This window comes from Anomaloglossus baeobatrachus, chromosome 5, assembly GCF_048569485.1.
Source record: "Anomaloglossus baeobatrachus isolate aAnoBae1 chromosome 5, aAnoBae1.hap1, whole genome shotgun sequence".
NCBI classification, from domain to species: domain Eukaryota; kingdom Metazoa; phylum Chordata; class Amphibia; order Anura; family Aromobatidae; genus Anomaloglossus; species Anomaloglossus baeobatrachus.
Window position 1 is genome coordinate 543,717,358 of NC_134357.1, and position 23,871 is coordinate 543,741,228.

The 23,871-nt window shown below is 49.4% G+C and overlaps 1 long non-coding RNA gene and 1 pseudogene across 1 annotated transcript; one reads left to right on the forward strand and one right to left on the reverse strand.

Moving 5' to 3' along the window:
• LOC142312946 (uncharacterized) overlaps nucleotides 1-23,871 on the reverse strand; it is a 198,170-nt pseudogene that overhangs the window by 73,899 nt on the left and 100,400 nt on the right.
• On the forward strand, nucleotides 18,748-23,432 carry LOC142312227 (uncharacterized). Its single transcript, XR_012754342.1, has 2 exons — nucleotides 18,748-18,848; nucleotides 23,055-23,432. It is a non-coding gene; the product is annotated as an uncharacterized LOC142312227 (long non-coding RNA).

The window sequence follows — 23,871 nt, forward strand, 5'->3', positions numbered from 1 at the left end:
ACTTACGCCCATGCATAGACTACCGGGGTCTCAATCAAATTACCGTGAAAAACAAATACCCCCTGCCGCTCATTCCCGAATTATTTGACCGGCTTAGAGGAGCTCGTGTGTTCACCAAGCTGGATCTTCGGGGTGCTTACAATCTGGTACGCATCCGCTCTGGTGACGAATGGAAAACCGCGTTTAATACGCGCGATGGACATTATGAGTACTGCGTGATGCCCTTCGGTCTGTGTAACGCTCCTGCCGTCTTCCAAGAACTGGTGAACGACGTGTTTCGGGACCTTCTCTACATCTGTGTGGTTGTTTATCTAGATGACATCCTTGTCTTCTCTCCGGACCTCCAAACCCACAGAGAAAACGTACAGCTGGTCTTACAAAGACTGAGAGAGAATCGCCTGTACGCAAAGTATGAGAAGTGTGTCTTTGAGCAGTCTTCCCTCCCCTTTCTGGGGTACATCATCTCTGATACTGGACTGCAGATGGACCCCAAGAAGGTCTCCGCCATCATCAACTGGCCTCCGCCTTCTGGACTGAAGGCAATCCAACGCTTCCTGGGATTCGCCAACTACTACCGCCAGTTTATCCCGCACTTCTCTGCCTTGACCGCTCCTCTCTCCGCTTTGACCAAAAAGGAGGCTAATCCTAAGGACTGGTCACCTGCGGCAGACGCCGCATTTTGTTCTTTGAAGCGAGCATTCGCCTCCGCCCCTGTACTCCACCGACCGGAGTTAAACCGCCAGTTCACCTTGGAAGTGGATGCCTCCTCCTCAGGAGCCGGAGCAGTACTCATGCAAAAATCCTCCTCCGGGAAGATGGTGACCTGCGGTTTCTTCTCTAAGAGCTTCTCAGCACCCGAACGTAATTACACCATCGGTGACCGAGAACTACTGGCGGTCAAACTGGCTCTGGAGGAGTGGCGCTACCTCCTGGAAGGAGCAGTGTACCCCGTGATTATCTACACGGACCACAAAAACCTGGAATACCTGCGGTCCGCTCAGCGACTGAACCCACGGCAAGCCAGGTGGTCCTTATTCTTTGCCAGGTTTGACTTCCAGCTCCACTTCCGACCAGCGGACAAGAATGTACGCGCTGATGCCTTGTCTAGGTCTCTCATGCCCATGGAACAGGAGGAAGAGACTATCCAGCCTATCATCTCTCCTAGCAAGATTGTTCCGGTGGCTCCTGTCACTCTGGCCCAGATACCACCTGGGAAGACCTATGTCTCGGAGACCGACAGGCTAACGGTCTTACACTGGGGTCATACCTCAAAAACAGCCGGCCATGCAGGCCAGAAGAGAACATGGGGTGCGATTGTACGCCATTACTGGTGGCCATCTCTTCGCACGGACGTCGCCGCCTTTGTCTCGGCCTGCTCCTCTTGTGCCAGAAACAAGACGCCCAAACACCTCCCACATGGCCGCCTTCTGCCTCTGCCGATACCTTCGATTCCGTGGCAACACATAGCAATGGACTTTATTACGGACTTGCCATTGTCATCCGGGCACACAGTCATATGGGTCGTGGTGGACCGGTTCTCAAAAATGGCCCATTTCGTTCCTATGGCTGGACTGCCCTCTGCTCAGGAACTCGCGGACGCTTTTATACAACACATCTTCCGCTTGCATGGCTTTCCATTACACATCGTATCAGACAGAGGAACTCAGTTCACCTCCCGCTTCTGGAGGGCTCTCTGTAACCATCTGGGAGTGACTCTGGACTTTTCATCTGCATACCATCCTCAGTCTAATGGCCAAGTAGAGAGGGTCAATCAAATCTTGACCTCATTTCTACGTCACTATGTTAACGCCCATCACGACGACTGGTCCGCTCTTCTACCTTGGGCTGAATTCTCCCACAACCACCACATCAGTGAGTCGTCCTCCTGCTCTCCCTTCCATGTTGTTTACGGACTTCAGCCTTCCATCCCATTGCCTGTATCCCCCTCTTCGGATGTCCCTGCTGCAGATACAGTAGCCCGTGACTTTGCCACCATTTGGGACTCTGTCAAGGTGTCTCTAGGACGTGCTTCCCTGCGGATGAAGAGACACGCAGACAAGAAACGCCTGGATCCTCCGTGTTTCTCTCCTGGAGACCTCGTCTGGCTTTCTTCCCAGTACGTCCGCCTGAAGATACCTTCATACAAGCTGGGTCCTCGCTACATTGGGCCGTTTAAAGTCCTCACCAGGATCAATGAGGTCTCCTACAAGCTGCAGCTCCCGGCCACGATGAGGATACCCAACTCGTTCCACGTCTCCCTGCTCAAGCCGGTGGTCCTTGGTCCCTTCTCCGCTGCTGCCAGTCCAGCTCCTCCACCTATTGCCGATGATGACGTCTATGCGGTAAGGGATATCGTGGCCATGAAGACCGTACGAGGTCGGCAGTTCTTCCTGGTGGACTGGGCAGGGTATGGTCCTGAGGATAGGTCCTGGGAGCCCAGGGAGAACGTAGGCACTCCTCTTATCCGTGCCTTCATGTCCCGGTTGCGGGGAGGGGGGCGTGGGGGGGGGGGGTACTGTCACGCTCCCCGGGTCCTCGGCTCCCCTCCCCGGGTCCTCAGCTCCGCTCCCCGGCTCACCTGCCACGCTCCCCTCGTCCCAGCCTCCGGTGCCCGTCCTCCATAGGTCCTCTGGTCGCCGATCCCGGCGTCCGACATCTTCCCAGGCCCTGGCCGGCTCTCCTGCGTCCTCCTCGCAGCCTCCTTCCCTGGCTTCTGGCACCCGGGCCGCGCGCATGCGCATTAGGGCACGCGCGCGGTCACTGACCCTTTCTTAAAGGGCCAGCGTCCAGTAACAGGAAATGAGGTTAGTCAGGTTCAGGGTATAAAGGGGGTTCTTGTCCAAGGGGGCGGGGCCTGATCTTCGTGTTCCCTGAGCTAGGAGTCAGGTCTCCTGGTGTTTATGTGCCTGTACTCACCTATCTCTCTTTGTAGAGCCGTACCTGCCTCGCCATCCAGTCTGCCGTATCCCGAACCCCGCACGCTGTCCGTCTGCCATCCGACAGCACCTGCCATCTCGGATCCCTGCGGTGACCCGTCATCTTGCTCCAGAGGTTCCGGACTCCGCCTGATATCATCTCGGCCTCCGAACCTGAGCTACGTCACCAAGACTACCTTCTGTGACTCCGTGGTCCCAGGGACTCCTCCGCTGTCTTCACTTGCACGGACTATCCTGCTGCCCTTCAGTGCTTCAGCTGCCGGACTCCCTACCTCCATCTTAGAGTTCGGTCCAGTGGATCCACCTCCTGGGTCTGCCCGACCGCCCGGCCGTGACAATATACCGCACATATTCTGGGTATGCCCCAATATCCAGCGTTTCTGGAGGGTGCTGCAATCCCTTATATATAAAGTAACTGACCTTCGGGTTTCCCTGGATCCTAAATTCTATCTATTAAATATACCACTTGTTCAGCTGGGGAAAAGAGTGAAGCAGTTATTGTTACATATAACTACAGCAGCTAGATGTCTGATTGCCCGCAACTGGAAGTTAGCTCATCCACCCTCACTTACCGATCTCCAATCTCGGATCCAAGATGTGAGAAGGATGGAGTATCTATCTGCCTTGTCAAATAATACAGTAGATCATTTTGAGAGTGTTTGGTCACTCTGGGACACTTATTGGGCCAATAAAGAATAATAGTGAGGTATGGTCTTGATGGAAGCCTGATATATTCACCCTCCCCACTCCACCCCCCCCTTCCTTAAACTTCCCTGTTTAGTCTTGTATTGTTTGTCTTGTCACATCCCCTGTTTTTATTGTATCAGTGGATAATAAGATATGTATACTGATTTTTGGTTTACAGTTATTGCTCACATGCTTGTGAGACATACCTATGCATCCATGTACTTTTTCCATGTCTGTTAAAAAATTTAATAAAGCATTCAGTTATAAAAAAAAAAAAAACCTCACCAAATACTGATTATGTGCACGGGGCCTAAAGGGCCATTTACACGCTACGATATCGCTAACGATATATCGTCAGGATCATGGTGTTTGTGATGCACATCCGACATCGTTAGCGACATCGTAGCGTGTAAACACCTCTGAGCGACCAAAAACGATCGCAAAAGAGGTAAAAATCGTTGGTCCTGGAGAGGTCAGTCATTTACCAAAAATCGTTGTCTTCTCAGTAGCGAGATTGTTCCTCGTTCCTGCAGCAGCACACATCGCTATGTGTGACACCGCAGGAATGAGGAACAATCGCTTACCTGCGTCCAGCGGGAATGCGGAAGGAAGGAGGTGGGCGGCATGTTGCGGCCGCTCATCTCCACCCCTCCGCTTCTATTGGGCGGCCGCTTAGTGACGCCGCTGTGACGCCGAACAAACCGCCCCCCTTAGAAAGGAGGCGGTTTGCCAGCAACAGTGACGTCGCTAGGCAGGTAAGTACGTGTGACGGGGCCTAACGAGGTTGTGCGCCATGAGCAGCAATTTGCCTGTGTCGCACAACCGACGGGGGCAGGTACGCTCGCTAGCGATATCGATACCGATATCGCAGCGCATAAAGTACCCTTTAGACACACCTTACCATAAGACGCACCCCAGGTTTAGATAGCAGAAGAAGGAAAACAGTCTGTTATGTTTTTTCTTTGTACAATTTATCGCTAATACCTATAGTTTCTCCCAGTGAGTTATTTTTGGTTGTAAACAAAATATAATTTTTAATTAACTCATTTTAAGAATTATAATGGCTACTCTCTGTGTGGGATTTTTTATGTTTTAAAAAGTGTAATTTTTGCATAAAACATTTCCCACATGTTGACCTTGAAAAAGGCTTCTATGCTGCGTGAATTCTCAGGTGTCTTACAAGATCTGATTTCCATATAAAACATTTCCCACATTCTGAACATGAAAAAGGCTTTTCCCTTGTGTGACTTCTCTGATGTGTAACAAGTTGTGATTTTTGTACAAAACATTTCCCACATTCTGAACATGAAAATGGCTTCTCCCCTGTGTGAATTCTCTGGTGTCTTACAAGATTTGATTTGTCATGGAAACAGTTCCCACATTCTGAACATGAAAAAGGCTTTTCCCCTGTGTGACTTCTCTGGTGTGTAACAAGGTGTGATTTTTCTAGAAAACATTTCCCACACTCTGAACATGAATATGGCTTCAACCCTGTGTGCAATTTTTGATGTTTAACAAGATTTGGTTTCTGTACAAAACATTTTCCACATTCTGAACATGGATATGGCTTCTCACCTGTGTGAGTTCTCTGGTGAGTAACAAGATTCCATTTACAATTAAAACATTTTCCACATTCTGAACATGAATATGGCTTCTCACCTGTGTGAGTTCTCTGGTGAGTAACAAGATTCCATTTACAATTAAAACATTTTCCACATTCTGAACATAAATATGGCATCTCCCCTGTGTGGGTTTTCTGATTACTTTTATTTTTCTTAGTAGTCTGTAATGAGTAAGAAGACAGGGCCTGCTTCATAGGATCAGATGATGGACATTTTTTACTGTGAATGGATGATAGGATATCTGGAGTAATGGCATTCACTTCAACTGTATTGTGTGTGATCTCAAGCTCATCTGATGTAAAAACTGAAGATGTCAGTAGTCCCTCTGATCTCCTGGTACAGTCATCTGCCAAGAATAAAACTAATTATTGTTGTTGAATAAAATATCCCTGAAATGTATAGTCATCTACAGCTGCAGTGACTATTTTTTAACATGAACACTAGGCTTTTTTCTGGAGAATTGCAATATGACAGATTTGTGCCCATATGATGTGCACAGCTTGTGCTCCTGGAGACATGCACCCCCTAAATTGTTATATGAGCTCTTCCCACTTCAGTAATGCCAAACGTGGCCGTTTTCTGTGGTTTAGGAACTCTGGGGCACAGAAGGAGTGGGACAGTTGGATTTGAGAGCAGCTTTCATTGGATTTTTTGAGGGATTGGAGCCCTGTCACTTTTCCACAGTCTTTGTTCCAAGAGTAAAGGGGGAACCCAGTGACAGATGACACCCTGGACCTGAGTGGTGGCTGGTTTTGTGTGGAATATATTAAAGTTTTTATTGGTAACATTTTGGGGTACATAACATTTTTTGTTCGTTTTCAGTCTGTTCTATCCTAAGTACTTACGTTAGGGTAAATATGAACAGAGCCTTATTCCAAATTTTAGGAGGCAGAATAAACAAATAAACAGAAGAAGAAAGGTTTTTATTTTTACACCGTTTTACGTTTAGCATTAATCATGTTTTATTCTGTGGGTCAGTACAATTACAGCGATACCGGATGTTTATTGTTTTATGTTTTGCTGCTATCACACACTAAGAATGTTGTTGTTTTTTTTAAATAACAGTTTTTCTGTTGCCATATTGTGAGCTATAACTTTTATACTTTTAGGAGAACAGATATGTAGGATAGCCTGTTTTTTGTGGGACGAGTTGAAGATTTTTTGGCACTATTTTGGGGTTCATAAGACTTTTTAATTGCTTTTTAGTTTCAACAAAGTTTCATTTTAAATGACATGTAACAGAAGCAATATATAGTTGAAACCGGTAGTTTCCATCCAATCTCTATAAAGACACATCTACAGCTTTTTCTCACTCTCTAACATGAAATCAGAATAAACCTTTCCCGTTTTAGGTCACTTACCAAAATTATTTAGATTTGCCAAATGCCAGAATAATGAGAGAAAGATAATTTTTATTACTTTCTACAAAGTCAAAAGTTTACATACATTTCATTAGTATTTGGTACCATTGTCCACAAGCTTCTCACAATAGTTGGTAGGAATTTGGTCTCCCATTACTCCTGAGAGAACTGGTGTAACTAAGCCATGTTTGTAGGTTGCCTTGCTTGCACTGGCCTTTTCAGCATTGCACATAAATTCCCAATAGAATTGCGATCAGGGCCTTGTGATGGTCACTCCAAAACATTGACTTTGTTATTCTTAAGCCATTATGCAACCAGTTTGGCAGTATGCTTTGGGTCATTGTCCATTTGGAAGACCCATTTCCGCCCAAGCTTTAAGTTCCTGGCTGATGTCTTCATCATTTGATGTTGCTTCAGTATTGCCACATAATCTTCTTTCCTCATGATGCCTTCTATTTTATGACGTGCACCAGTCGCTCTTGCAGAGCTAAACAACCCCACAACATGATTCTGCCATCCCCATATTTCACAGTTGGCTTCAAAGCTTCTCCTTTTTACCTCAAACATAAGGATAGTCATTATAGCCAAACAGTTCAACTTTAGGTTCGTCAGACCACAGGACGTCTCCAAAAATGAAGGTCTTTGTTTTGATGGGCATTTGCAAACATTAATTTGGCTTTTTTTTCTTTTGGAGTAATGGCTTTTTCCTGGCAGAGTGGCCTTTCAGCCTATGTTAATACAGTACTCGTTTCACTATGCATAATGAAACAATCTTACCAGCTTCTGCCACGTCTTTTGCTTTTGCTCTTGGTTTGATATGCACATATCTGACCAAAGCACGTTCATCTCTGGTACACAGAACCAGTCTCCTTCCTGAGCGGTATCATGGATGGACATTCCCATCTTGTTTGTACTTGCGTATATTGTCTATACAGATGGCACCTTCAGGTATCTGGAAATTGCACCCAAGGATGATCCAGATTGTGCAAGTCCACAAGTCTCTTCTTGAGCTCTTGGATGGTTTCTTTTGACTTTCCCATGATGATACACAAAGAAGCAGTGTGTTTGAACACATGATATCATCATATGGGATGTCCCATATTGTTTAAAGGCTTAGTATTCTTAGTGTATGTAAACTTTTGATTTTGCAGAAAGTAATAAAAAATGCCTCAAAACAATCTCTCATTATTCTGGCATTTGGCAAATATAAATTATTTAGGTTCTTAATTGACCTAAAATGGGAAAGTGAGAAAAACATGCAGATGTGTCTTTTTAGACAGTGTATGTAAACTTCTGGTTTCAACTGTACATGCAATATTAATATTATTGATCTCCACCCAGAAGGCTTAGAAATAATGATCAAGTTTGTAATAATTCTAGAGTCAATATCTATCTAGTCATGGAAATATGGAGAAATAAAAAAAATAGGAAAAGAAAGAAAACTAAAATAGGATAAGGGAAGGGGGTATATAAAGACCATATGATATCACATTACTATTATTTATTATTATAGCGCCATCAATTCCATGGCTCTTTACTATAATAAGTTTTATACATTCTTATAAGGATAATAACCCAGAGAGACACGTGACCTGTCGTTCTGACAAAAGGACCAATGTCTCACTATATTGAGATGGATATCACTCTGGAGAAACCTGGGTTAGTATTACTTTGGGTCCAGGGATCTCAGGTTATTAGAAATTGCTCTAGTTTGTTACTTCTAGCAGCTTCTATTTTCTCATATAACATAATTAGATGAATGTGATTTTTTAACAGAAGTAGGTGATAGGGCGGGGAATCTCCAGTGACTTTCGATATGAATTCTTGTGGCCATTGTACTAAAGCTGATGAGGGAATAGGTTTTATTATTGATCCCAGGTGGTTTATCTCCAACTAGCAATACCGTGGGGATCAGCAAGACTCCATGGCCTACTGCTCTGGTTATTAATTTAACCACTTCCTTCCATAGCGCTTTAACTTTTGGGCAGGTTCACCACATGTGTATTAAACTGTTCAAGGATTCACACACTCAAGCATTTATTGGAAACACTCGGGTAGATGTTAATGTGGAAAAGTTGGAGCACGGTATGTTCTGTGAGAGAGCTTAAGGGAGGTCTCTGTCAGGAGACTTGATTGCTTCCTTTCGAACTTTTATCATGACAGTGATGCCAATGATGCTTCGCAGTTTCAGGACTGTCGCATCTAATGGGTGCGACAATTCCTGGCAGCTGCAGACTGCTATCTTTAGGCTGGTGGGCAGCCCAATAAGCATCGGTCTCCCCAGCCTGAGAATACCCACAGCTGTCGAGCTTTATCATGGCTGGGTATCAAAATTGTGGGGGAAGACCGCACGCTGTTTTTTTAAATAATTTTTTTTAAAATAATAATAAAGAAAACAAAAACCCACATGCAGTTCCTGTTATTCTGATACACAGCTAAGATAAGCGCAAGGCTGGGGGCTATAGCCTGTAGCCGTATGCTTTATCTGTAAAGGTATCATATAATGTTGAGACCCTATGCCAAATATTTTATTTATTTTTAGTGTACACTATAGACCCACAGACAGTGCCTGTGATTGGAAGGGTCATACACGCTGTCCCTCAGTGTGGGGGAGTGTCTGACTGCAACCAATCACAGGTGTCGGTAGGCAGGGAAAGCAAAGCATATGCAATGAGCCTAATGTGCGGCCCTGGAAAGGAATGGGCGGCCTGGAAGCAGAGTACAGCTTTGCCAGAGCCTCAGTAAGTACAGCCCGATCATTAGCTAGAATTCCCTGACAATTCATCCGTCATGATGCCATCATTCTAAGAAGGCAACAGCATGATTACTATCCACCTTCTTGTAGCGGTCCTGGTTCCACAGTTCCAGGTGGAAAAGATTGTTGTGGTCTATGACCTGACTACACCACTGATAAAGCAGCCACAACTGGTGACTGAGAATTATCTGTGACTTCTCTGCATTCAGTGGTTACTACTCACCTGGGTAGCCATATGTTGGAATCTCCTCTTTAGACCGCTCATCACCCTTCACATATGTCTCTGTAGTATTAATATGGGTCAGATCTTCAGCCTGAAACAGATATTGTAAAAGTCACAGACAGATGGAGAAGTCACATCTATGATCAGCTCTAATCCGGCCATCTCTACTGTTCTCATTACACAAGTATAAAACATATAATACTGGTGGATAAAACAAGACTGAGCACAAGACCTTCACAGCCATCTACACATCATAGGGATATTTCATGTTACCTTCTCTCCATTTACCTGATGATCCTGAGGAACATTGAGATCTTCTAGTTTACAGTCCTGTGGGAGAAGAGGATGGGGACATCTTTCTGGTGTTGTCCTCTTACTGGATAGAACTGGAGAAACACATACAGGGACTGAATTTATTCCTTACGTACAGATAATTATAGTCCGTGTGTATTTAGTCCTATTACCTAGTGATGTGAGTGGCTGGGGAATCTCCAACATGACGTTCTTGTACAGATCTTTGTGTCCTTCTAAATACTCCCACTCCTCCATGGAGAAATAGACGGCGACATCCTGACACCTTATAGGAACCTGACACATACAATGATACCGTCACCCCCCAATCCCTTCATAGCGTTACTGTATAATGTCCCAGCATTCCCAGTAGTGTCACCTCTCCAGTCAGCAGCTCAATCATCTTGTAGGTGAGTTCTAGGATCTTCTGGTCATTGATGTCCTCATGTATCACGGGGTGAGGTGGAGGCCCCGTGATTGGGCTCAGGGGTCTTCCCCATCCCTCAGACACAGGGGCCTGACAGCGCGCACTAGAGGTCTTCTTCACTACTGTGTAATCCTGGTTATGGAGAGACACAGTAATAAATCTCACTACAGACATTTCCAGAGTCCTCACCTCTCCAGTTCTGTCCATCTGTTATTCCCATAGATAAGAATGATGTAATGTGACGTCATCAGAATCTCTCACCTCTCCAGTAAGCCGGAAGAGGATCTCTAGGGTGAGGTGTAATATCCTCTCCGCCATCTTGTCCCCGTCCCTATCCATCCTTGATAGGTCAATCAAGAAAATTCTCTTATATAGAAGATCTCTACTGAGAGATCCAGTATTGTAGAGACCTAAATATGAAAATCATGAGCTGATGTAAAATCATAAAAAATCTGGTGTAAATATCTAAAAAAGAGAAAACATATGTACAGTATTCTCTTTGTCTCGCATGGACTGGAACATAAGTTGAATTGCTGATTAATACATGTCCTCCATGCTCCCATTCACTGGCTATGTCCGCCATCGCTTCGGCTAATAAATGTGTGTATGGATGACTTATTCATAGGAACTGACCAGGGAATACAGAAACTGGCAGGGGACCAATGCAGTGGTGGTAAAGAACTAGTTGAAGATCTTTAAAGGAAACCTGTCACCAGTTTTTTTTTTCAACAAATGCCACTGTAATGTTAAGCATTGTCAGCTTAGAGAGCAGATGGAAAAATACAATTCTAAGCGCATCCTGGGTCCACCATGCTATGGATGGATATAGCTACTAAGAGCCCAGAGAGCTGGACAGACAACAACAGACTTAAGAAAAACAAGGTTTAAATTAGAAGGGCGCAAATTGGTCAGTGTTAATTGCACACTGACACTTGAGAGAAGAACCTTGAGGTCAAGGCGATCACACCACGGATTAGAATGGAGCGCCAATTAGCAAACTGTAGTACAGAGGAGGCAGAGCCACAACACTCACACCTGCTCTGCAGCTATTGCTACAAATAATAAGATACAGGCCAACAGGTAATTTAACCAGTGCTGCCCCCTAATTAAGTGTAAGGCTATGTGCACACGTTGCTTTTTTTTCAGCGCGGAAAAAAACGCACCCTCTGGCAGAGGGGAGAATTGTAAACAATGCTTTTTGAGAAAAACGCATCGAAAACGCATGCGTTTTTCATGCATTTTTTTAAGTGCGTTTTTTAAGACTTGTCAGTGTTAATAAAGTTGGTTGAACACAGACCTTTGGAAAAAAAAACCTGTGATGTCATTTCCTTCTCCACATTCTGTTTGGATAAATGGGAGGGCTTGGAATGGAAGGAGCACCATTTGAATTTTGGATAAAATGAAATAAACTTCGCGCACCATGTCACATTAGCAGGGCTCCTTGGGTACCTATACGTCAGAAAACCCCCACAAGTGACCCCATTTTGGAATCTGCACCCCTCAAAGATTTTATTCAGGAGTATATTAAGCATTTTGAATCCACAGCTACTTCCCCAAAATGTTGCTGTAGCAACAATATTCTCACTTTTAGGCTATGTGGCCGTGATCCAGCGACATGGCGTCTAGTACAGTGTCAGCCTTCCTGCAGAGATGTGAGTGTTGTCCACGGGAGAACGCAGCTGGCCATGCCCACGATTTGGGTTCAGGCTGCTGTGGACTTTAGTTCTATTCTACCTGCAGAGAGCACTCTTGTCTCCACAGCATAAATTGACATGCTGAGGCTCGGGAAGCCACGCCACCGGTCAGTTTATGCTGCGGAGAAAATAAGCACAGTGGGCACGGGATCTCCAAAAATCCTTCCACTGTGCTTCTACTGCACAACGCAGCATTATGGACGCAGGGAAAACACTCAGCGCCCAAAACGCTGCAAAACCTGATTGTGGGCATGGCCAAATATATATAATATAACGTCCCACCCCCGCCTGCATATTCTAAGCTGCCACCTTTAGTACCTTTCATGTGGCACTAAAGGGTGCCTAGCTTAGTATTTATCCAAAAAAAAAAACAATGAAAAAAATGGCGTGGGGTCCCCCCTATTTTTGATAGCCAGTCAGGGTAAAGCAGACAGCTGTAGCCTGCAAACCACAGCTGGCAGCTTCATCTTGTCTGGTGATCAATTTGGAGGGCTCCCCAGGCTTTTTTTTTTATTTATAAATAAAGAATTAAAATAAAAATAACGTACCCCCCAAATTAGATCACCAGCCAAGGTGAAGCTGACAGCTGGGGTCTGGTATTCTCAGGGTGGGAAAAGCCATGGTTATTGGACTCTTCCAAACCTAAAAATAGCAGGCCGCAGCCGCCCCAGAAGTGGCGCATCGATTAGATGTGCCAATCCTGGTGCTACGCCAAAACTCATCCCGCGCCCGGGTGCGTTGGCAAACGGGGTAATAAATGGGGTTGATACCAGATGTGTAATGTCACCTGGCATCAAGCCCAGCAATTAGTGATGTCATGGCGTCTATCAGATACCAGACATAACTAATTGACAGTAAACAAAAGCAAAACAAAATGACAAAAACATTTTTATTAGAAAAAACACTCCCCAAATCATTCCCTCGATCACCAATTTAATAAAAAAATTTGAAAAAAATGGGTCCGCAGAAATCCATTTGGACGTCCCACGTCGGCTCTGGACCTTCTAGAATATGGGGGCACGTTCAGGGAACGTATCCCCCATTTTCTAGGAGGGCAGACCCTCCATTTGAGGAGAGTGGGTGCCAAAAATCTGCACCCACTCTCCCCGGGTCACAGCTGCAGAGTGCGAGCAGCCAGCACAGCTCTCTGAACACAGTGCTGGCTGTCAGCTGCTCTGCTCATGTGACCGCACTGACCGGCGTCTGCTGTGAAGGAGGAGGGGGCCGCGGGGGATCAGCGCTGCAACCGGACAGGTAAGGGGGAATACCGGGGGGAATAGGGGGTGACCTGGCAGGGCCTGGGGGGCATTTTTCTGTCGCATGTCTCAAGGCACATGCGACAGAAATTATAGGAGTAGGTTGCGGCCGGTGCGCTACTGTGCGCGCGGCCATGTTGGATTTTCGGGAGGGGGGTCGGGGGTCGGGGCGGGCACTTTGGCGACACCGGGGGCTTTCCAGGACTTTGCCAGGAAGTGAGGTCAACAGGAAACCTCTTGACCTCACTTCCAGGTAAATGCCTGCGTTCTGGCATGCCGACAAAGCCCGCGGACCGCAACAAAAAAGCAGCTCACTGCGGTGTAGCTGCGTTCTGACCCACATCATTGATTCAATGGGGGAGAAAACACAGCCACAACGCACAAAAGAAGTGACATGCTGCTTTTCTTTCCGCACCGATTTTTGGCATCCAAAACGCCGCGTTTAGAAACGCAGCGTGTGCACTGATTTTTTGGCTTTCTCATACACTTTGCTGGGAAAGCTGAACGCATGCAATTTGCCACTGAAACGCTGCGGTTCTAAACGCAGCGTTTCCGCGGTAAAAACGCAACGTGTGCACACAGCCTAAAGCAAAAGATAGCAGTTCGCTTAACCAGCGCTGCTATACAGTTAGAGGTGAGGCAGACCTCAAGATCGTGGTGGCTTCATCAGAACTGTCACTGCTATTTAATTAGTAGAGGGCTAGAAACTGCATGTTAAGCCAGCGCAGTTACTAGAGTTAGGAAAGGTAGGATAGCAGTTATCAGTACGCTTAACCAGCGCTAGCACTGGCTATAATAATTAGGTAGCGGTTTAATAGAGAGACTTGCTTAAAGATCCTCTTGCCGCAAGGGAGGGAAAGACTGAGCGCCGTTCCCGCGTCGGCGGCATACCTATATCTGTTAAGCACCGCCTAGCGTCAGCTCATGCTCCAAACAGTGTAGCGTATGTCCACTAGCAGGCAACAGCGAATCCGGAGATGTCGCGTCACGTATAGTGGCCAAAGATTCAGATTTAGAAAAAGACTCGGCCCGCACATGCGCACACGCCTGCCTTCCACACTTAGGCGGGCTTTACACGTTGCAACATCGGTAACGATATATCGTCGGGGTCACGTCGTTAGTGACGCACATTCGGCACCGTTACCGACATCGCAGCGTGTAAAGTACCCCTTAGACTCTGGCGACTGTACTGCCACTCAAAACACAGCGGAGGAATGAGCCAAAACGCTGCAAACAGCGCCGAGGTGGAACTGTGACCATAGAGTGAGCCTCGGGCAATGAAGAGACAGCAGGCAGCCTGGCTCTGACCCGAGAAGGAGGCCGCCTCTGGTATATAGCCTTAACTGCAACAACCTTTTTCTGCATTTGTTAGCCAGTTCAGAAATGATTACATTGTCCCTTGACTCCCCCTGTACACACCAAAAATACCATTTGATTTAGTCCTGCGTTGTATTTAAATGCGGCTAGACTGCTCCGATGGGCGTACTCCTTGTGGTGTTTATTCCTCTTCTCCGAGATTTCCTGCTTTTTTTAACTTCCAATAACATTTTATTGGAGATTCACCAGAGCATGCTGGGATATTCAAATGGGACGTCCCTGCCTCAGCCTCTGCCCCTCCCTGAAATGAGGTATCAGAGGTTGTGGAATAAAAAGGCGCATAGGGTCTTACCAGATAAAGAACAGAGATAATAAAGTAAGGTGCACTCACCTATAGGGGTTATGAAAAGATCACAACACCTATAACAGCATAATCGTGGATGGAGACAGCTGCAGTACCCTTCCTCAGGCCAATATGGCAGACAAGGAAAGACTTTCCTTGTCTGCTATATTGTCCTGAGGAAGGGGGCTGTGACCCCTGAAACGCGTTGACCTGTATTAGCACATACAAAAAAGACTTGGATTTATTAATTCCTGGCTTGCATTGGTGATAAGCGCAGCGGTGATACCCGTTTTTATTACTGAGAATTTCCTCCCTGAAATGTAGCGTCATCAGTGATGCCCATTTCCGGGGCTGGGCTCGTCCCTCCTCTACTGAACATACGTTGGTTGTTAGTTCTAACATAAGCTTAGTAAGAGCTCCTTGTACTATATTCCATTGAATGCACAGTAGCAGTGCACTCCCTCACCTGCTCCAAAGAGCCAGCAAGAGAGCGCAGTGTCAGTGCAAATTGTAACAAGACAATGCGGCAAGCAGGGAGAGCAGGGACTAGCCCAGCCCCCGAAACAGGTGTCACTGATGATGCTTTTTTTCATGGTGGGAAAAGCAGCTGAGGCAGTGACCACATTCTCTGCCCCCTGATAATCTCCTGTGTGATCATTTCCATTGTCTAACCGCTCTCTGGGAAGGTTTTAGATATTTTTAGAATAATTTCATGGTCAAAGGTGAGAATATGAGATGGAATGTTGGAAATTGGGAACGTAATACTGTGCAGGGGCAGAAAGGGGCCAAGGACTGAGGTCAAGAAAGGGTCTAAGGACTGAGGGTAAGAACGGGGCTGACAAGTGTGTTCCTTTAGGGAGAGTAGGGACTAGCGAAGCCCCCGAAACAGGTGTCACTGATGACATTTCGTTTTATGGTGGGAAAAGCAGCTGAGGCAGTGAGCACATTTTCTGCCCCCTGATGATGTCCTGTGTGACGATTTCCACCACAGTCTAACCGCTCTCTGGGAAGGTTTTAGATATTTTTGTAATAATTTCATGGTCGAAGGTGAGAATCCGAGATGGAATATTGGAAATTGGGAACATAATACTGTGCGACCTGGCCCTGGACAGATAAAAATCCTGCCCTAGGAGTTATTGTATTTTAATAGATGCCATGAATCTCATCCTACTGAATGTTGTTGCTTATGAAACGGTTTACCTGCTATGTCCTCGTTTTGGTTGGTTGGTTTTGGTTAATTCTGCTATATTGTTGGAAAACTTAGTGCCTCCTTCTCTTGCCAGTCAAGGAGAAGGAAGAACGGTTAAAAAGGTATAACCATAGAACAAAGAGAGACAGGGCAGCACTCACCGATAAACTAGGACTATTTTATTTTTCGATGCTGACAGGTGAGACGGACATGAGGGAATGCAGGGAGGGGAGCACGAGGACGACGGTACCGTTTCGCACCACTAGGGGTGCTTTCACGGGTCCATATGGACCCTCATGTCCGTCTCACCTGTCAGCATCGAAAAATAAAATAGTCCTAGTTTATCGGTGAGTGCTGCCCTGTCTCTCTTTGTTCTATGGACATACTTGTTAAATTGGGCAATAGCACCTCGGTAAAGGATTTTGTTTGGATCCATCAAGATGAGAAAAAATGTTTTCCTGTGACATCTGGATATAATCAAGGAAACTTCATACTGATCCGCGTTGTGGACAGAAATATCACACTACCTCCAGTTTAGGTAAGCAGTGCGGTGCACAATCTCTTCTTATTTGTTAAAAAGGTATAAAGCTGCATAGAGTCCTGGGTCCTATGGGACTACACCCTATTTTTTATCCACGTCCCTAGTGACCCCACCTGTGCCTTTAGGTGGTGTTTCCTAGTCCGTTTAGGTCCAAAGTAGGTTTGTTTCTCTTGTACTCTTTTCTTGCTTGTTTCCCTTTTTTCTCTATATCTCTTTGATAATAGGTCTGTAAATTTCATTTTGAAGTTGTCTGTCTACACGTTATCTTGACTAAAGGCCCTGTCTCTCACACACAGATAAATCTTTGGCAGATCTGTGGTTGCAGTGAAATCATGGACATATTGTTCCATTTGTACACAGCCACAAACCTGGCACTGATTGTCCACAATTTCACTGCAACCACAGATCTGCCACAGATCTGCCACAGATCTGCCACAGATCTGCCACAGATCTGCCACAGATCTGCCACAGATCTGCCACAGATCTGCCACAGATCTATCTGTGTGTGTGACAGGGCCTTAACTCCTTGCTCCCTTCTTCGACTCTAGTCCTATCGTTCGTTGTTTCTTTGTTCCCTTGCTAACTCTCTCTTTCCTACTATTTTTCCTTTCTCTCTCCCCTTCGATTGGGCTGTTTCGTTTTCCAACTACTGGGGAAGTGGAGGTTGTCGTAGCTCTGCAAAAACGTTTGACAGTCCAGTTTACCTAAAATGGTTTGCATTCTTCTATGTGCAATGTATCTCTATAGTTTCCATTTTGTATATTGATGTCAAGTTAAAGAAAGAATTAATAAAAAAAAAAAAAGGGGCCAAGGACCGAGGGCAAGAAAGGGGGCCGAGGGCAGAAAGGGGCCGAGGACTGAGGGCAGAGAGGGGCCGAGGACTGAGGGCAGAGAGGGGCCGAGGACTGAGGGCAGAGAGGGGCCGAAAACTGAGGGCAGGAAAGGGGCCGAGGACTGAGGGCAGGAAAGGGGCCGAGGACTGAGGGCAGGAAAGGGGCCGAGGACTGAGGGCAGGAAAGGGGCCGGGGACCGAGGGCAGGAAAGGGGCCGGGGACCGAGGGCAGGAAAGGGGCCGAGGACTGAGGGCAGGAAAGGGGCCGAGGACTGAGGGCAGGAAAGGGGCCGAGGACTGAGGGCAGAAAGGGGCCGAGGACTGAGGGCAGAAAGGGGCTGAGGGCAGGAAAGGGGCCGAGGACCGAGGGCAGGAAATGGGCCGAGGACCGAGGGAAGTAAAGGGGCCGAGGACCGAGGGCAGAAAGTGGCAGAGGACTGAGGGCAGGAAAGGGGCCGAGGACCGAGGGCAGAAAGGGGCCGAGGACTGAGGGCAGGAAAGGGGCCGAGGACTGAGGGCAGGAAAGGGGCCGAGGACTGAGGGCAGACGGGTTTCCTCACTTCCGGCCTCTCATAGTTGGGGCGTCTGTATCCATCAGAGGAAAAGGAACAAAACCCCCACGATTCATAGAAATTAACGAGAGAAAACCCCCTGAAAGTCTCAGAGCTGAAGGGGTTAATGTCCCAGTAAGGCTACTTTCACACTTACGTTGGACGGCTTCCGTAGCATTGCATTGCGTTGTGTGACGGATGCTACGGATCGTACAAAACAACGGAAAGCTTTTTTTTTTTCTTTACAGTTTTACCGGCAGCAGACTATTGTGAACGATCAGCTGAACGTTCGGCCCCCGAGACAAAATAAAGTTTGTGATTTAAAAAAAAAAAAAAAAGCATGCGCAGTGAAATCCTACGGATTGCGCTGCTCAAAAAAAGTTACATGCTGCGTTTCTTCCTCCCGACGCAGCGTCAAAATAACGACGCTGCGTCGTCCAACGGATGCAACGCTGACACTTGACAGTGCGTCGTCCATACAAGTCTATGGAGAATAGCGCAGTGCATTAACGGACTGCGCTATTCTCCATAGTGACGGACTGCGCTGAACGCAAGTGTGAAAGTACCCTAATGGGGAATCTCCACACACCTCCTCCTGCAGAGCCGCACACTAGATGGTAGATGCTAGAGTGTACAGGCTCCTTCCCGGCATGACGTCACTACCATCACGTGTTAGGGGCGTGTTCGGGGGCGTGGTCTAATTTCACAATGCACGAGGAGACGCTACTTCCTCCTGCTTCTCGGCATGTGTGGACGCTGCTTCTGCTGCAGCCTCTACCTCAGGACTCCGCGCTATGGATGACTCTCTCCTGCACAGACCAAGGTCAGTGTCTTCATAGTTACAAACGGGAGTTCTTTGTTACTGTGTGTGTAACCTTCATGCTGTGTGCCTGGTCTGGATTTTTTTTTTTTTGGGGCGCTCAATGCTACTGTGGTCAGTGGGGGGCTCTGTCCTCTGCTGGGGATGGTGGGGGTCCAGTGCTGGGGTCGGTGGGGGGCTCTGTCCTCTGCTGGGGATGGTGGAGGTCCAGTGCTGGGGTCGGTGGGGGGCTCTGTCCTCTGCTGGGGATGTTTGGGGTCCAGTGCTGGGGTCAGTGGGGGGCTCGGTCCTCTGCTGGGGATGTTGGGGGTCCAGTGCTGGGGTCGGTGGGGGGCTCTGTCCTCTGCGGGGGATGTTGGGGGTCCAGTGCTGGGGGTCGGTGGGGGGCTCTGTCCTCTGCGGGGGATGTTGGGGGTCCAGTGCTGGGGGTCGGTGGGGGGCTCTGTCCTCTGCGGGGGATGTTGGGGGTCCAGTGCTGGGGGTCGGTGGGGGGCTCTGTCCTCTGCGGGGGATGTTGGGGGTCCAGTGCTGGGGGTCGGTGGGGGGCTCTGTCCTCTGCGGGGGATGTTGGGGGTCCAGTGCTGGGGGTCGGTGGGGGGCTCTGTCCTCTGCGGGGGATGTTGCGGGTCCAGTGCTGGGGGTCGGTGGGGGGCTCTGTCCTCTGCGGGGGATGTTGGGGGTCCAGTGCTGGGGGTCGGTGGGGGGCTCTGTCCTCTGCGGGGGATGTTGGAGGTCCAGTGCTGGGGGTCGGTGGGGGGCTCTGTCCTCTGCGGGGGATGTTGGGGGTCCAGTGCTGGGGGTCGGTGGGGGGCTCTGTCCTCTGCGGGGGATGTTGGGGGTCCAGTGCTGGGGGTCGGTGGGGGGCTCTGTCCTCTGCGGGGGATGTTGGGGGTCCAGTGCTGGGGGTCGGTGGGGGGGCTCTGTCCTCTGCGGGGGATGTTGGGGGTCCAGTGCTGGGGGTCGGTGGGGGGCTCTGTCCTCTGCGGGGGATGTTGGGGGTCCAGTGCTGGGGGTCGGTGGGGGGCTCTGTCCTCTGCGGGGGATGTTGGGGGTCCAGTGCTGGGGGTCGGTGGGGGGCTCTGTCCTCTGCGGGGGATGTTGGGGGTCCAGTGCTGGGGGTCGGTGGGGGGCTCTGTCCTCTGCGGGGGATGTTGGGGGTCCAGTGCTGGGGGTCGGTGGGGGGCTCTGTCCTCTGCGGGGGATGTTGGGGGTCCAGTGCTGGGGGGTCGGTGGGGGGCTCTGTCCTCTGCGGGGGATGTTGGGGGTCCAGTGCTGGGGGTCGGTGGGGGGCTCTGTCCTCTGCGGGGGATGTTGGGGGTCCAGTGCTGGGGGTCGGTGGGGGGCTCTGTCCTCTGCGGGGGATGTTGGGGGTCCAGTGCTGGGGGTCGGTGGGGGGCTCTGTCCTCTGCGGGGGGATGTTGGGGGTCCAGTGCTGGGGGTCGGTGGGGGGCTCTGTCCTCTGCGGGGGATGTTGGGGGTCCAGTGCTGGGGGTCGGTGGGGGGCGGCGGAATCTGTGGTGGGGGACGGTGCTGTTGGGGGGGGGGGCGCGCGCATCTGTTACGGGGGGATCGTTGCTTTCCCCCCCCCTTCTCCTTCTCCCCCCCGCACTTTCTCCCCCCCCTTCTCCCTTCGTCCCCCCCCCTCCTCCCCCCCTTCTCCCGTCTCCCTCCTTCTCTCCCTTCTCCCTCCTTCTCTCCTTCTCTCCTCCTTCTCTCCCTTCCCCCTCCTTCTCTCCCCTCCTTCTCTCCCCTCCTTCTCTCCCTCCTTCTCTCCCCTCCTTCGTCTCCCCTCCTTCTCTCCCCTCCTCTCCCCCCCTTCTCCCCCCCTTCTCCCCCTTCTCCCTTCTCCCCCCCTTCTTTCCCCCCCTTCTCCCTTCTCCCCCCCCCCTTCTTTCCCCCCTCCTTCTCTCCCCTCCAATCTCCCCCCCTTCTCCCCCCCTTCTCCCCCCTTCTCCCTTCTCCCGTCCTTCTCTCCCTTCTCCCTCCTTCTCTCCCCTCCTTCTCTCCCCTCCTTCTCTCCCCCCCTTCTCCCCCCCTTCTACCCCCCCTTCTCCCCCCCTTCCCCCGCCTTCTCCCCCCCTTCTCCCTTCTTTCCCCCCTTCTCCCTCCTTCTCTCCCTTCTCCCTCCTTCTCTCCCTTCTCCCTCCTTCTCTCCCCCTCCTTCTCCCCCCCCTTCTCCCCCCCTTCTCTCCCTTCTCCCTCCTTCTCTCCCTTCTCCCTCCTTCTCTCCCTTCTCCCTCCTTCTCTCCCTTCTCCCTCCTTCTCTCCCTTCTCCCCCCCCCTTCTCCCCCCCCCTTCTCCCCCCCCCTTCTCCCCCCCTTCTCTCCCTTCTCTCCTCCTTCTCTCCCTTCTCCCTCCTTCTCTCCCCTCCTTCTCTCCCCCCCTTCTCCCCCCCCTTCTCCCCCCCTTCTCTCCCTTCTCCCTCCTTCTCTCCCTTCTCCCTCCTTCTCTCCCTTCTCTCCCCTCCTTCTCCCCCCTTCTCCCCCCCCCCTTCTCCCTCCTTCTCTCCCTTCTCCCTCCTTCTCTCCCCTCCTTCTCTCCCCCCCCTTCTTCTCCCCCCCTCTTCTTCTCCCCCCCTTCCCCCCCCCTTCTCCCCCCCCTTCCCCCGCCTTCTCCCCCCCTTCTCCCTTCTTTCCCCCCTTCTCCCCCCCTTCTCCCTTCTCCCTCCTTCTCTCCCTTCTCCCTCCTCTCTCCCCTCCTTCTCCCCCCCCTTCTCCCCCCCCTTCTCTCCCTTCTCCCTCCTTCTCTCCCTTCTCCCTCCTTCTCTCCCTTCTCTCCCCCCCCTTCTCCCCCCCCCTTCTCCCCCCCTTCTCTCCCTTCTCCCTCCTTCTCTCCCTTCTCCCTCCTTCTCTCCCCCCCTTCTCCCCCCCCTTCTCCCCCCCTTCTCTCCCTTCTCCCTCCTTCTCTCCCTTCTCCCTCCTTCTCTCCCTTCTCTCCCCTCCTTCTCCCCCTCCTTCTCCCCCCCCTTCTCCCCCCCCTTCTCCCCCCCTTCTCCCTTCTCCCCCCCTTCTCCCTCCTTCTCTCCCTTCTCCCCTTCTTCTCTCCCCCCCTTCTTCCCCCCCCCCTTCTTCTCCCCCCCCTTCTTCTCCCCCCCTTCTTCTCCCCCCCTTCTCCCTCCCCCCCCTTCTTCCCCCCCCTTCTTCTCCCCCCTTCTTCTCCCCCCCTTCTCCCTTCCCTTCTTCTCCCCCCCTTCTTCTCCCCCCCCTTCTTCCCCCCCTTCTTCCCCCCCTTCTTCTCCCCCCCTTCTTCTCCCCCCCCTTCTTCTCCCCCCCTTCTTCTCCCCCCCTCTTCTCCCCCCTTCTTCCCCCACCCCTTCTTCTCCCCCCCTTCTTCCCCCCCTTCTTCTCCCCCCCTTCTTCCCCCCCTTCTTCTCCCCCCCTTCTTCTCCCCTCCCCTCTTCTTCCCCCCCCCGTCTTCTCCCCCCTTTCTTCTCCCCCCCCCTTCTTCTCCCCCCCCTTCTTCTCCCCCCCCTCTTCTCCCCCCCCCTTCTTCTCCCCCCCCCTTCTCCCCCCCCCTTCTCCCCCCCCCCTCCTCCCCCCCCCTTCTTCTCCCCACCCTTCTTCTCCCCCCCTTCTTCTCCCCCCCCCTTCTTCTCCCCCCCCCTTCTTCTCCCCCCCCTTCTTCTCCCCCCCCCCTTCTTCTCCCCCCCCTTCTTCTCCCCCCCCTTCTTCTCCCCCCCCTTCTTCTCCTCCCCCCCCCCTTCTTCTCCTCCCCCCCCCCTTCTTCTCCTCCCCCCCCTTCTTCTTCTTCTCCCCCCCAGGACTGTGTACCCCATAACCCTAAGGCGTGACAGACAGATGAGGATGAGATGTAGGGTGGGGCAGCACTGTGGGGAGGACGGGTAGACTATGTTGGGCGGTGCAGAACTGTGGAGAGGATGGGTAGGTGATGGAGAGAGATGGAGAGGGGATGTAGGTGGTGCAGATTTGTGGTTGAGAGAGAACTTTAGATTGTACTCTGTAGCGGATGGGCAGCAGCTGGCACAGGGTAGAGGCATGGGTTTAGCGTTTTGAGTGAGCTATGATGCTGGCTGCTGCATTCAAAAGAGATTTCAGAGGTTTATTGGGGGGTTAAATACAATTTTTGGTTATAAGTTGCTTCATAATACAACTTTTTTCCTTTCTTGCTCCCATGCAGTCACCAGAAACCCATAATTACACAATTAATTAAATGCACTTCTAATCATTTTAATTATTTTTTTTTCTTCAGGTTTTGACACCGATCTGCTGCAGAATTGATGATGGAATTGCCGTACTCTTTGCTTTGTGTGGATGACGCGTCCTACATGGGGGGCTGTACATATTTGTATCCATTCAGTTGCCTTTATACTGAGTTTGTTGCTCTATTGCTTTGTAATTAATGAATTTTTTGGGGGGGGGAGGTTATAAAGTTTCACTCTTCAGGAAAAGTTTATTTTAAAAGGAGATTCTGTTTTTGTGTCATTAATATCTGAAGTTGAAGTAAGTTTTAAATGCATCAGAAATAAGAAACATAAAACAGTAAAGTCTACAGTTTACAATGTAAAAAAATGTGTTTTTGTACAAAAGTTTAATTTGTGATAAATATAATAAAGTTGTATATGTACAATATTTAGTCCTGTTATTTGTATTTAAATCTGTTTATTTTATTTAAATATTTCTGTGAAAATGTTTATGCCAAATTTCTTTTAAAGTGAAATTATTAAATTTCGACGAATGATGGAAATGTTTGGTTTTTGGTTTTGTTTTTTTTTTCTTCCCCTTTAACACATTCAGTATGTAGTTATAAAAATTGGTCACTGTTAGTTTCCATATTGAAATTTACATTTTAATTACATGCATATGCAGGAAAAGTCTGATGCATCTGTGTAAAGCCTAAGGTCCTTATAAGAACATGACGTGGACAAGAAAAATACTTTTGTAACAATGATGTTCACTTCCAAAAGCTGCGTGGATGAAAATATCCTTAAGGCCAGTGTCACGTTTGCCTCGCGTGTATCTCGAGCGAGTCTCGCGGTGCATTACCTTTCTCGGACTCACACTTTCCT